Source organism: Carettochelys insculpta, chromosome 31 (genome assembly GCF_033958435.1).
Source record: "Carettochelys insculpta isolate YL-2023 chromosome 31, ASM3395843v1, whole genome shotgun sequence".
In the NCBI taxonomy this organism is placed as follows: Eukaryota; Metazoa; Chordata; order Testudines; family Carettochelyidae; genus Carettochelys; species Carettochelys insculpta.
The window spans coordinates 10,674,344-10,687,712 of NC_134167.1; positions in this window are offsets into that span (position 1 = coordinate 10,674,344).

Below are 13,369 nucleotides of genomic sequence, written 5' to 3' on the forward strand. Positions count from 1 at the left end.
AAAAAATATTCTAAAATTCTTTTCTCCCATTTACTAATAATTCAGTGCAGTTGTAATAAGAAAAAGTGAGGTTCTGTAGAGAAAATGCTTTAAAAATACAATAGTGCCCTGCTGCATGTATTTAAACTTCAAAATCAGAACTTTGGCAGTAATATTATAAACACTGCTTCTACAGACCTCATTGTAACTGGGTTTGGTAGTCAAAAGCAGTACCCAAAGCACTTGGCAGCATTTTCCGGTCCTAGCTAAATACTACATGTTTAAGGTGAATTATTCTGTTCTGGGCTTTGGCTTTTTATTAAAGTCCACTACTTACAAAGTCAAACATAGGTAGAAAGTGACCCCCATCTTTGCCCAGGCTGTGGACTTATTTTTTGTTTTGTGCTAAAATGGAATGTTATAGTTAAATACTAGGTAGAAGGCTGTCAGGCTCTGAAGTTTAATGGAAAGGATGTTGAGGATTAATAATTGTGAAGCACTTTGTAGATAAATGCCAAGTATTAGCAGATACTGTTGCAGAAATGAGCTATAGTCAGTTAAATATAACCTCAGACAAATGAGGCATTGTCTTTTATGAAAGGCAGTACAATTCTTATCTTTTTAAAAAAAGGAGTGTTTTATTCTGCTGGTGGTAACTAGTCTCCAATTTATATAAGGAAAATATAACACATCAATCTAATGCAGAAACATAATCCTGCAAACAAAAAAGTGTTCTGTTTTTTTGGTGCGTTCTCCCCCCTCCCACAGTGGAACACCTAGTTCTACATTTCACTAAACAATGTTCTCATTATTCTCAGTATGTATCTGGGGTGGAGAATATTCTTCAGTATAAAAGCAGAAATGCATCTGAGGTCACCAAACAGAGCAAAAGAACCATTATAGCATGTGTACACATGTTGCCTAATGTCTATGTAAGCAGCCCTACTGAAACCCAGGGGACTAGGTACATTGTGACAAAGTACACATCACTTTGTGTCTGATGAGCTAAGAGGCAATGGGCTTAAACTGCAGCAAGGGAGGTTTAGGTTGAACATTAGGGAAAAAATTCCTAACTGTCAGGGGCTGTGGCTACACTAGGCCCTGCCTTTTGGAAGGAGCATGTTAATAAGCCACTTTACCAGATGCTAATGAGGTGCTGCTATGAATATGCAGTGCCTAATGAGCAAACTGGTGGCTGCATGCATTTAGAAAGTGCTGCTTTTGGAACGCATGCCACCTGTGTAGATGGGCCTTTTGAAAGACCCCCTGTCTTCAAAAGCCACTTCTTCCCATTTGGTTTCGGGAAGAAGGGGCTTTCAAAGTTCAGGGGTCCTTTTGAAAGGCTCCTGTCTACGTGGTCAGTGTGCATTTCAAAAGCAGCACTTTCAAAATACATGCAGCCACCCTTATGCTAATGAGGTGCTGCATATTCATGATAGTGCCTCCTTAGCATCTGCCAAAGTGGCTCATTAGCATGCCCTTGCTGAAAGGCAGGGGCTAGTGTAGCCATGGCAGAGATGTTTAAACATTGGAATAAAGTGCGTAGGGTGGCTGTGAAATCTCCATAATTGGAGACGTTTAAGAACAGGTTATGTAAACATACATGATGCTTGGTCCTGCATGAATGCAGGGAATTGGACTTGACCTCTCCAAGTCCCTTCTATTCTCATATCCTGTGGTTCCATGTGGGAAAGGGTAGCCAAGTCTGGCCCTCAGCGGATGGACAGTTTTTTTCAGTTTCAATTCCTAATCCTCTCAGTGTAAAGTGTTTCTCAAATATTGCTATTCAGCATGTTAAATGACTGAAGGTGTGGTGAAAGCAGGCTTGGGGGACTGTAGAAGAGTGGCCCTCTTCGGTTCTGAGAATTAAGTGGGAGCTGCTGACTCACATGAGGGAATCAGTGAAGAAAAAACACAGGTATGAGTGTCAAAAGTAGGAGGGTGGCTATGTTAACCTGAGAATGACAAAGGCATTTTTCCTGCGAGCTGAGAAGACGTTTACCTCAGGGCAATCAGGGACACCTGAGTCTAATTAAGGCTGCCTGAGACCTTTTAACCCCTCCTCCCCTCAGGTGGTGCTTCAGACAAGCTGCAGCCAGGCTGGCAATAGGGATTCAGGCTTGTTGAGGTGAGACTGTTCTCCTCTCCATAGAAGGAGAAACTGGGATGGAGTGCTTGTTTAAGGGAAGGACTGATGGTCATGGTCTAAATCAGGATGGCCCCTTCTCAGTGAAGGGGCAGAGAAAGGTATCCCCTCTAGTTTTGTTTGTAGATAGGGAAGGGCTAAGTCCAGGGATGCCAATGCTCCAGGATTAGCATCAATCTCCCAGCAGCTATTAAAAGCAATCCAGGAGATTTTAATAAACTATTTTATGGAAATGATATGTGATGTTGGGTGAAAGAGAGAATCTCCCAGAATAGCTTCAGTCACAGTTAGCAAGTCTGCTGAGCTAAAAGAGATGCTTTGCCCTAATGGGCACTAAAATCCTTCAGTGGTGTTGAAGCATTACTGAAGGCACTGTGTTTGAGACTGTAAGCTTGGGCATAGGAGTTGATGTTTACTGTGTATTTGTATAGTGCCTGTATCCCAACAGCATCTCCGTCAGGTTAAGGGTTAGTCTGAAACAGAAATGTTAAGAAGCATATAGGGAGTGAGGTTTTCAATATTCAGTGAGGTATATTCCATGGGTGCCTAACTGCTGAAGTTACACACTATGTTTATAGGGTCGTAGGATTGGAAGGAATTGTGAGGGGTCTTCTAGTCCAGTCCCCTGTGATCAGGGCAGGACTAAATCTTACAGAGACCATCCCTGATAGGTGTTTGTCTAAACTGCTCTTAAAAATCTCCAGTGACAGATTACCCAGTGCTTAATTGCCCTAGCAGGAAGGTTTTCCTAATATCCAACCTGAATCTCCCTTGATGCAATTTAAGCCTATTCCTTCCTTTCCTATCCTCAGAGGTTTAAGAGAACATTGTTTTTCTTCCTTCTCTTTATAAACTTCTGTGTACTTGAACATAGTTGTCATGTTCTCCTTCAGTCTTTTTTCCAGGCTAAGCATACTTAATTCTACCTATTTTTTTCCCCATCTTCCCTCTTAATTTTCCAGACCTTCAGTCATTTTTGCTGCTTTTCTCTGGACTTTCCCCAGTTTGTCCACAGGTTTCCTGAATTGTGGCACTTGGAACTGGACATGGTACTCCAACAGAGACCTAATCAGCATGGAGTAGAGTCAAGAATTACTTCTTGGGTCTTACAACACTGCTAGTAAAAGACCATAATGCTTGCTTTTGGTTTTTTTTGGCAGTGTGACATTGCTGAGTTATGTGTAACTTAGGATACACAATGACCCCCAGATCCCTTTCTTCTGTATGCTAGCCTCTGATACTACTGTTTTCCCCCCAATGGCATTCATTAATTTAGATGTCCAATTGCTACTTATTTTTTCAAAGTAGGCAAACAAAAAGGTCATTAAGTACTTTTGCCATTTCCACATTTTCTTTTACTGTCTTCCCTACCTCATTTGAGTAATGGACCTGCCCAATCCTTAGTCTTCCTCTTGCTTCTAATGTGTATGTAGAATGTTTTTCTTGTTACCTGTTATGTCTCTAGTTAGCTTCATTCTAGTCTTCCATCTTGGTCTTTGCAATTTTGTCTCTATATATGGTATTTAAAATTTATCCTTTGTGATTTGCCTAGTTTCCATTTTTTTTAAGATCCTTTTTTTCATTTCAGCTCGTTGATGATCTCCTGTTGTGTAGATTTGTTTCATACTAGTCTCTCTGTACACAGCCTTAGAAGCTTGTGTGCCTATTGAGTGGGATACCATTTCACAGTTTCTCCATTATTTCCCTTATTACCTCAGGCAATTATCTACCCTGCATGTTGTTGCCTCAAACTGTGGATCTCCTGATCAATGCTGCTGATTATCAGCTGAAAGAGTCTTTGAATTTCCAAAAGGCTTGTTCTTCCAGTTAAGTTCCTTCATTTGTAATCATAGCATATCATCATCCCATTTTTAAGTAGGAGTTTGTAAATGGGAAGGACTAGGTTGCCTTCCTGGAGTCAGACTAGTTTGGTTCTTGTGCCCTTTTTTAAAAATAAATAAATAAAACCACATTAGTCAAAAAAACTAAACTTCATTGAAAAGTGTGCTCCCCATCCCAGATGACTTTTGGAGGAGAGTCAAAGAGAAGACTTTTTTTTTTTTTTTTTTTAATAAAATTATTTGCAGGCTGTGCTTTCTGCTGCACCAGTCATTCTTCAAGCATCCTAATGATTCTGACAAGGAATGTATCTGTTCAAAATAATACTTTACTGTGAAAAGTTCAAGCTGATTATTTCAAAGTTTGCTTCTGGATGTATATTCAGAAAGCAACTTGCTGCAATGACATTTGTAAAGTATTCATTGTGGGTAAGAAACACTTGATGTAAGTATTGGAGGGGTAGCTGTGTTAGTCTGGATCTGTAACAGCAAGGAAGGGTCCTGTGGCACCTTATAGACTAACAGAAAAGTTTTGAGCATGAGCTTTCGTGAGCACAGACTCACTTCTTCAGATGCTGGTCTTGGAAATCTACAGGGCCAGGTATAAATAAGCCAGAGCAAGGGTGGGGATAACAAGGTTAGCTCAGTCAGCAAGGGTGAGGCTTACTACCAGCAGTTGATCTGGAGGTGTGAACACCAAGGGAGGGGAAGCTGCTTCTGTATTTAGCCAGCCATTTGCAGTCTTTGTTTAAGGCAGAGCTGAGGGTGTCAAATTTGCAGATGAATTGTAGCTCAGAAATTTCTCTTTGAAGCCTGGTCCTGAAATTTCTTTGATGTAGGATAGCTACTTTTAAGTCTGCTACTGTGTGGCCTGGGAGATTGAAGTGGTCTCCTATGGGTTTTTGTATATTGCCACTTCTGATATCTGATTTGTGTGCGTTTATTCTTTTTACGTAGAGACTGTTCAGTTTGTCTGATGTATATAGCAGAGGGGCATTGCTGGCACATGATGGCATAAATTATATTGGTAGATGTGCAGCTGAATGAACCCACGATGGTGTGGCTGATCTGGTTAGGTGTTGCTGGTGTAGATATGTGGGCAGAGCTGGCAATGAGGTTTGTTGCATGGATGGGTCCCTGAGTTAGAGTGACTGTGGTGTGGTGTATAGTTGCTGGTTAGGATTTGCTTCAGGTTGGCAAGTTGTCTGTGGGCAAGGACTGGTCTGCCTCCCAAGGCCTGTGAAAGTTGGGGATCATTGTCCAGGATGGGTTGTAAATCCCTGATGGTGCACTGTAAAGGTTTTAGCTGAGGACTAGATGTAAGTGTTAAAGCTCGTCCTCTCTGTATCTGTTATTGACCTGTCAGGGTTAAGACTTGCCCATGATTATAATAATTAGCTGTGAAAGGTTTTCTGTGTTAACACAAATTAATTGGAGGGTAGCAAATCAGGGAAACCAACAAGTTGAGATCATGGTTTGTACCACCTGCATGGGCAGGAGACTTATGATCAAAAGATGGTTTAATTTAGGAGACAAGGCATAATTAGATCTAGTAACTGGAAGTCTTAACAAGACAAATTTGGAGTAAATAAGATGCTCATTATTAATTGGGGTAATTAACCATTGGAACACCTTATCTAGAGGTTCTCAGCCACTTGAAATCTTTAAATCAAAACTGGATGACTTAATTGCTGCTGACTCAGAAACTGTGCTTAATGAAGGAAAAACACAGTGAAATTCTATGGGCCCCTGCTTTGCAGAATGTTGGATCAATGTTAACAATGATCCCTTCTTCCTCTAAAATCTCTGCCAAATTGATCCAAAGCTGGTTTAGATGGCAGGCTCCCATTCAGCTTTTGCATTGGGTTTGGTGATTAGTTTCCAATTAAGAGTTCAATTTCAGTCTATAAAAAGCTAGCAAGTAAAAACTTAAGCATTACAGTACTATGTGGTGTGCTTTGAAAAGACTATTGGTTTAATGGAAGCTAGAGGTGGGAGTATTTTTCTACTAGCAAATCTTGCTGGCTCAGAGAAAAGAGGTTTTTGTGACCTTCTCTACTTCCGAAGAAAGGTTGGCCTTTGCCGTGTTAATGATCATTCCTGCAGGATTCTTTTTTCAGTGAAGGCTCAAATATCATAACTAATGTCGGATAGCCAAAGGGCATGAGGGGGGAAAAAAAATCTAAAAAAATTAAAGAACTTAAAGTTACTGGGTCATCTGAATGTGTTGAACATGTCTTTGAAGGAGCAAGCTTAACTCAAAGAGCAGAACAATCACAATGTAATGCAAGGTAAGAGCTGCAGTGCAAGTATCAAGTCATCAGGTCTTCACTGACAGTTTTAAAAATCTTTTTGCTGAACTGCAACTTTGAGATTTTAACATTTTCAATTAAACTGGTTTTCTTGGCAAAAACATAGTTTCCAGCATTTTTTCCCCTTCTGTTTGATACAATATGTGACTATAAAGTCCTCTTCAAAACAATTGTGTAATGTGTTGTAGGTGAATATCCAGGTTTTGCAGGTGGAACATACAAGCAGCAAACTAGAGTTGCCCAAGGCTCCAAAGATTAAAACCCAGGAGTTCCAGCTCCCAACTGTTTGCTTTTATTGTGCCTATCTATAATACCTTTCGTAATACAACATGGCTAAACTTTTTAAAAAAAAAAAAACTTTCAAATTTTGATGAATGTTTATAAATGGATAATGCATTGAACTTAGACACTTGAGCTTTATTTTGACTCTGCCATTCTCACATGTTTAAGTGCCATGTGCCTCAGTTTACCCACCTCTAAAATAGAGAACTACATCTTTGTAAAAAGTATTCTAAAGGGAGGAGCAGTTTAGCCAGTGGCAAGGGCCTTGGACTTGCAGTACAGTCCAGCTATGCCGCTGATCTCCTTGACCTTGGTCCGGATGCTTCAGCTTACTGTACCTCAGTTGTGTGGGGAGGGATAGCTCGGTGGGTTGAACAGCGGCCTGCTAAACCCAGGGTTGTGAGCTCAATCCTTGAGGTGGCTATTAGATTTTAAAAACAAAATGCCAAGGATGGTGGTGGGTCCTGCTGTGAGTGTTGGGGACTGGACTCGATGTCTTGAGGTCCCTTCTGGCTCTGAGTGCTATATCTCTCTATAGCAGTTTCCCTAATGGTAAGATGGAAATGAAGATTGTGCCTCTAGATTTAGTTATGGAAAATGCTCTGTAATAAACTGCCTTAGATGTATATAAAGGGGTTAAAGCTGTATATCATTAATTATAATCTACCTAATATGAATGCTGAGGAGTGGTTATGGATAAATTTGCCATTCAATGTATTTACAAGCATTACCAAATAAGAGAGTTCTCCTTTAGAAGATAAAGTTGACTTACTATCTGATTATGGATTACTGGTATCTTCCAATACCGACAATTTTAACTTGAGAGACAAGATGGATGAGGTAATATCTTTTTATTGCAACAACTTCAGTTGGTGGTGAGAGGAACAGGGATGGTGGGGGTAAAATTTCAGGTTTTGACTTACAGAGATGGGTGATGCTGTGTGTGACAGGGTCTTCAAGGGACTAGAGCAGAGAACCCCAGTCTCCTTGATTTTCCTTTAATTAGTGGGCCTGCATTGCAGGTAGAGGATGAACTGGCTGGAGGAAAGAGAGCACACGATGTGTTTGGAAGAAGCTGCTGCAGTTTGTGATGTTTGTAGCTTCCTGCTGGGGACTTGAGAGCAACAGCTGCAGGGTTGCAGAAAGGAGAAGAGGGAGAGGCGTTTTATATTTATCAAGATATGATTATTGGCACTTTTTACCAAAAAAAAAAAAAAAATCATTGGGCAAATCTAGTGTCTGGATTGATGTAATATGCTAAGTTTGAGTTTGGCTTGTTACAGGACATGAGCTGCCAGCAAAACAGTCTAAGGGTAATTTTAAAAAAAAAAAATTCACAAAGGGTTTCTTTCATGATGCTCTCCCTCCTCTCTTCCCCCATTTCATAACCTGTGCTGCCATTTGCATAAAATAAATTTTATTTTGAATTTCGTTTCAAAAACCTGCTCCACAATGACATACAGTGTGTGTGTAATTTTTTGTGCACAAGCTGGTAAAAGGAACAAAAGTCAGTTAGGTTGAAAACTTGGTTTACACAGACAATGCTACACCCCCCTCTCTACAAAACAGTGTCTTAAACACGCAGTGCTTGCATGCTCACACTTGTCTATACAGAGACACTTTCTATGCACTTTTCAAGGGGCTTCCTAAGTCACCCAGCTGGGAGGAGCAGGGGCTGGAGGCAAAAAGATGCAGAGGAGAAGGGGGAGTGAAAGAGGCCTAGGACATGACCTGAGATGGCAGAGAAGAGGGATTGGCAGGGTGGGGTAAGTGGAGTGACTGGAGATGCAGAAGGCTACTAAAGGCTATAGCTACATGAGGGTGTGGGGGCTACAGCTGTATAGGGACATGATGGGAGTGCAGCGGTGAATGGGGTGCAAGGTAGAGGGTGAGGGTAATAGGGACAGTGGCTCTGGGAAATGGAGAGTGTGACTTTCCTCCCATATTTTATGGAAATGTGGCATTGAATGCGAAGAACTTAACTATACTTTACGGAGAACAGGGCACGTAAGCTATCAGGCAAGAACCTGTGATCTCCAAAGGTGTACATTCTGCTTCCCATTGGCACTGGGCGAAGCTCTTGCTGAATCCCTGGCCCAACAATAGCAGGGCTCCTGCCAGGTGGAATATTGGGGGGTGGGATCTGATCCTAAATTAAGGAGAAGGGGGGAGAGACTTGTGTGCCAGCAGAAGTAAGACTCAGAGGACTGGGCTTGTTTCAGTAGGGGGTCCCATTACCCACTTGGAGTCACTGTCACGGTGGAGGGGGCTGATTTCTTCATTGCTCATCTTGTCAGGGTCGAGTCTGCTCCAGGGTCCTATTTCTCAGCTGGCTTTCCTCACCCCTCTGGCATAGCAGGAGCTGGTAACTACACTCTGTGTGTGTGTGGCGGGGGAGGAGGGGTGGCTGGCCAATGTCCTTGCCTGGGTCACTGATGAATGAACTTAGTTGAGCCCTGATACTCCCAACTGAGGGTGGGGGGGAATGTGCTTGAGTTCTAATGGAAGGCAAAGGACAGGAGGCTCCATCAGCCTTTTTACTGTCAGCTCCTAGTGCCCCTGGGGCCAGGAGCTACTCTCCCCTAATTCCCTCTGCCAGAGATGCTGGGGGAGAGGAGTAAGAACCAGACTTAGTTCTCTCTGCTGCCAAGGGCTGAGGGGCAGTGTCCCCCAGAAGGACTTGTCTGTCTTCCCAGATGCTCCATGATAACAAGAAGTGACCCAAGGGCTGGTACATAGCAGGCTGGAGCATAGTCACCTTGAAGGCCCAGGCTCATCACTGAATGAGGGAAAGAGGCTTGGGTCGAAATCTTATTTCATGCCCTCCTCTGCCTCTCTCAGATGAACATTCCTTAATCACAGCCCCTGCTGCAGCAGAGCCTGCAGCCCTGCCAGAGTCAGTCCACCTTAACCTAGTGTTCTCCCTGACTTCAGTTTGGCCAGCTGCAGGGGGATCAGGCTGCTTAGATACCAAGCCTCTCAGAGGCTCTTACCTACTCCACAGGGACTTCTGTCTTCTAGCTCAGTTAAGTGTGACCAGAGAACATGCCTAAGCAGCTCCTTCTCATGCTCACATTCCTTGCCCTGAATGCTCTCTCCATCCTTCAGAGCAGAGCTCCAGAAGGAGATTCCCCATGGCAGAGCCTGGGAGTCTGTGAGATGGCCCCTGCCCTGCAGGCCTGTCCAGGCTTTCTGTGAGGTCACTGCCTCCCAACTTCCTTTTAACCAATTAACTGATGTACTACAAAAAGCCCTTGTGATGTCACTACTGCACCTGTCCTACAGGGCTCAGGTCCTTACACCTGTGTGCAGCAGTTCCACTGAAGGGCTAAGGTCATAGGCAGTGTGGCTCCTTCACTTTCAGACTGCAGCAGTGACCTCAGGCTGAGGGACAAGGATAAGTCAGTGACTCTGTGCAGGAGAATAGATGTCAAAGGCTGTAGGAAGGCCACCAGGAAGAGCTGCAAGAGAGCGGTGGTGCATTAGAGACCAAAAAGAGAGAAAAAGCCTCCAAAAGGTCAAAGCTGTCCCGGGGCTGGTCATGCTCCCACCTAAGAGCAAGGCTAAGAAGGTGGCCTTGAGGAAGAAGTGAAGAAGTTTCCATAGGGATGACTCCTGCTTTCCTTGAAGAATCACCTTGGACTTCCCAGACAGAGCTGTAGAGAAGGGCTGTGCTTTGTGTAACGCCTCCCAGGGGGAGTGATGTGCTGACAAGGCAAATACCCATAGCTCCCCCATGAGCTAGGAATCCTCAATTGGCTTCTGCAGCATGTCCCTGCCACTTCAGCTGCTGTCAAACAGGCTGTCTGTGCCCTCAGTGGTGATTAATCCTAGTTTTTCCACTGGAGATAACAGTTCACATAACTTCCCAGTGCTCTGCCTCATTCTAACATTCTGGTCCTGGACCATTTAGGGGAGGACCGGACTAGGTAGTGTTACCCCGGCTAAATAAGATCCAGTGACTGGGAACTCTCCAGGGCGTGGTCCTGTTACAAAAACAGGAGAGCAAAGTTTTACCAGATTCACTAACACCCTTCCCTTCTGCAATGAAGCCTTTCTGTCTAAGAGGAACTGGGTATTCTGTAGCCAATCACTCAGGATGGACTCAGGACTTGGGGGAACCTACGGGGTGGAACCTTTTCTTCCACTGCCCCACATCCACCTTTTGGCCCTCCATACTGTGCCTTTCACCTCACAAACATTAGCCAAGCATACTTTGGAGTTAACTTGCTGGCAGGCAACAGCTTTCACAGCTGTTAGGCACAATGCCTGTGTTGAAATAGCCATAGATTCATAGAATCACAGGGCTGGAAGGGCCCTCAAGAGGTCATTGAGTCCAACCCCTTGCCCCAAGCAGAATCAACCCCAACTAAGTCATCCCTGCCATGACTATGTCAAGCCAGGACTTAAAAACCTCCAGGGACTCCACCACCTCACTAGGCAATGCATTCCAGTGCTTCACCACCCTCCTGCTGAAGTAGTTTTTCCTAATATCCAACCTACTCCTCTCCTCTCTCATGTCATGTCAGGCCTTTACCCCTTATTCTGCTGTCTGCCATCGCTGAGAACAGTTTATCTCCCTCCCTTTTAGAGCTCCCCCTCAGGAAGTTGAAGGGTGCTATTAAATCACGCCTCAGTCTTCTCTTGTGCAACCAAAATAAGTCCAGATTCCTCAGCCTCTCCTCATAGGTCATGTGCTCCAGCCCCTGCATTGCGTGTTATGGTTAAGTCAAATGGTTTGAGTGTAATAAGAACCAGCTTGAACCTTCAACCAATCCAGGAAACTGTATGCTCTGGAAAGCAGACACATCATACGTCTGTCACTTATTGGGGGGGGTGACTGTGTCCCCGTGTATGGCGGATCTTCAGAGAAAATCAGTCTGTCACAGCCCCTGCTCCTGTACAGGGAATTGTGACTCTTTAGCTCAAATGGGACAGACTATGGCTGACACCTCCAGATTAGATTGACCTAGCTACATTGCTCAAGGCTGTGAAAAATGTCACATTCTCTGCAACACTACTAAGTCAATCTAATTCTGCTGTAGACACAGCTAGGTCAACTGAATGATTCTTCTGTTGACCTAACTATCATCTCCTGTGGAGGTGGGTTGACTACATGGCTAGAAAATTTCACTCAACTGATGTAGGAAGTATTCATCAGTCAAGTGAAACCTCCAGAGTTGAGCTCATACATAACATGTAGACACACCTTGTGCTTTCAGCTCTGGAGGTCTGTCGCTTGATCTTGCTCAAGATTGAAATAATCACACCGTTTAATGAGACAGATTGAATAATGATTTTTTTATTAAACTAAAAAAGTACAAATAACTGATGTTTCAGTTCTCTGCCCTCACAAAATGCCAGCTTGCCCCGGGGAGTGGAAGGGGGACAATTTCTAGGAGACCTGAAAACTGAACAAGTAAAACTTAAAGAAAATATTTGTGTGTGGGGTTGACCCAATTGTTTGTTTGACCAAATTAAATATTGTATTTTGGTTTGGGGGGGTCTTTCACCCTTCTAAAAAATAAGAGTGAAGTGAAACTCAAAATAAGAAGTCATTGTTTATAAAAGGTTAGATGAAAATATATTGGTGCTTTGGGACTTTTTTTTCAACTGAAGTGATTCAATCAATTTTGCACAAATTCAAGAAATGCTTATGTCAACATGAATTTATGTTTTCTGGTGGGGAAAAATTTGTCTGAAATATTCTACATTTATCTCTGACATCTTCACTCTTTGTCTCCCTACTGAATTGCTGCTAGGTATTATAACTTGCTCATTCTATTAGCCTGCATTCTTTCCTTTACATCATTTAAGCCTCATTTTGCCAATAATGCTTGGTGGGATTTTTTTTGGCCAGATAGCAAATTTGCTGCAAAATGCAGCATCAGAGCGATCAAAGCTGCTCACAGATTCAGAAACTAGTTTTGTCTGACTGGAAAAAATGGGTTTGTTTCAATATTTTCTAAATGAAATGCTTTGACTTTTTGTTTTGGAATGAGGTTGTGAAATTCAACTAGATTTGTTTATCTAAAAAAAAGGATAAAGCCCTCTCAAAACTGTAACAAAAATAATTGTGAGTAAAGCCATTGTATTCTATCTGTAACTTTTTGTTTAGTGAGCAGGGTGGGGGATGGTTTGGTACTGAAACCAAGTAAATTCCAACCCCCTTCCTTGTGAAATCATTCATCCATTCAGTTCTACTTGTTAGCTTCCTTTTTCTTCTTCCAGAAAACCCTGTTTTATTTTTATGCAGCTCAAAGAAAATCTGCTTCTCTATTACTTTTATCTTTTGCTTGGAGCCAATGATTTAGAGGTACACACAAGAGTGTACCTGCATTCAGTGTGCTACTACTTGAAAGCATTATCTCTTTGACTGTGGAGAGGCCATACAAGAAGCTAGGGTATCATAAATATTCTGCTTTCTTTGATGGTGGTCTGACAACATCTCTGATCTTTTCTTTTTTCTTTTTTCCCCAAGTTGTCACTATGAGGAGTTTTGAAGTTACATAAGAACATAAGAACATAAGAATGGCCATACTGGGTCAGACCAAAGGTCCATCAAGCCCAGCATCCCATCTGCCGACGGTGGCCAATGCCAGGCGCCCCAGAGAAGGAGAACAGAAGACAAGTGATTTATCTCCTGCCATCCATCTCCTGCCCTTGTTATGAAGGCTAGGGCACCATACTTTATCCCTGGCTAATAGCCATTTATGGACCTGACCTGCAAAAATTTATCAAGCTCTTTTTTAAACCCTAATAGAGTCCTGGCCTTCACAGCCTCCTCGGGCAAGGAGTTCCACAGGTTGACT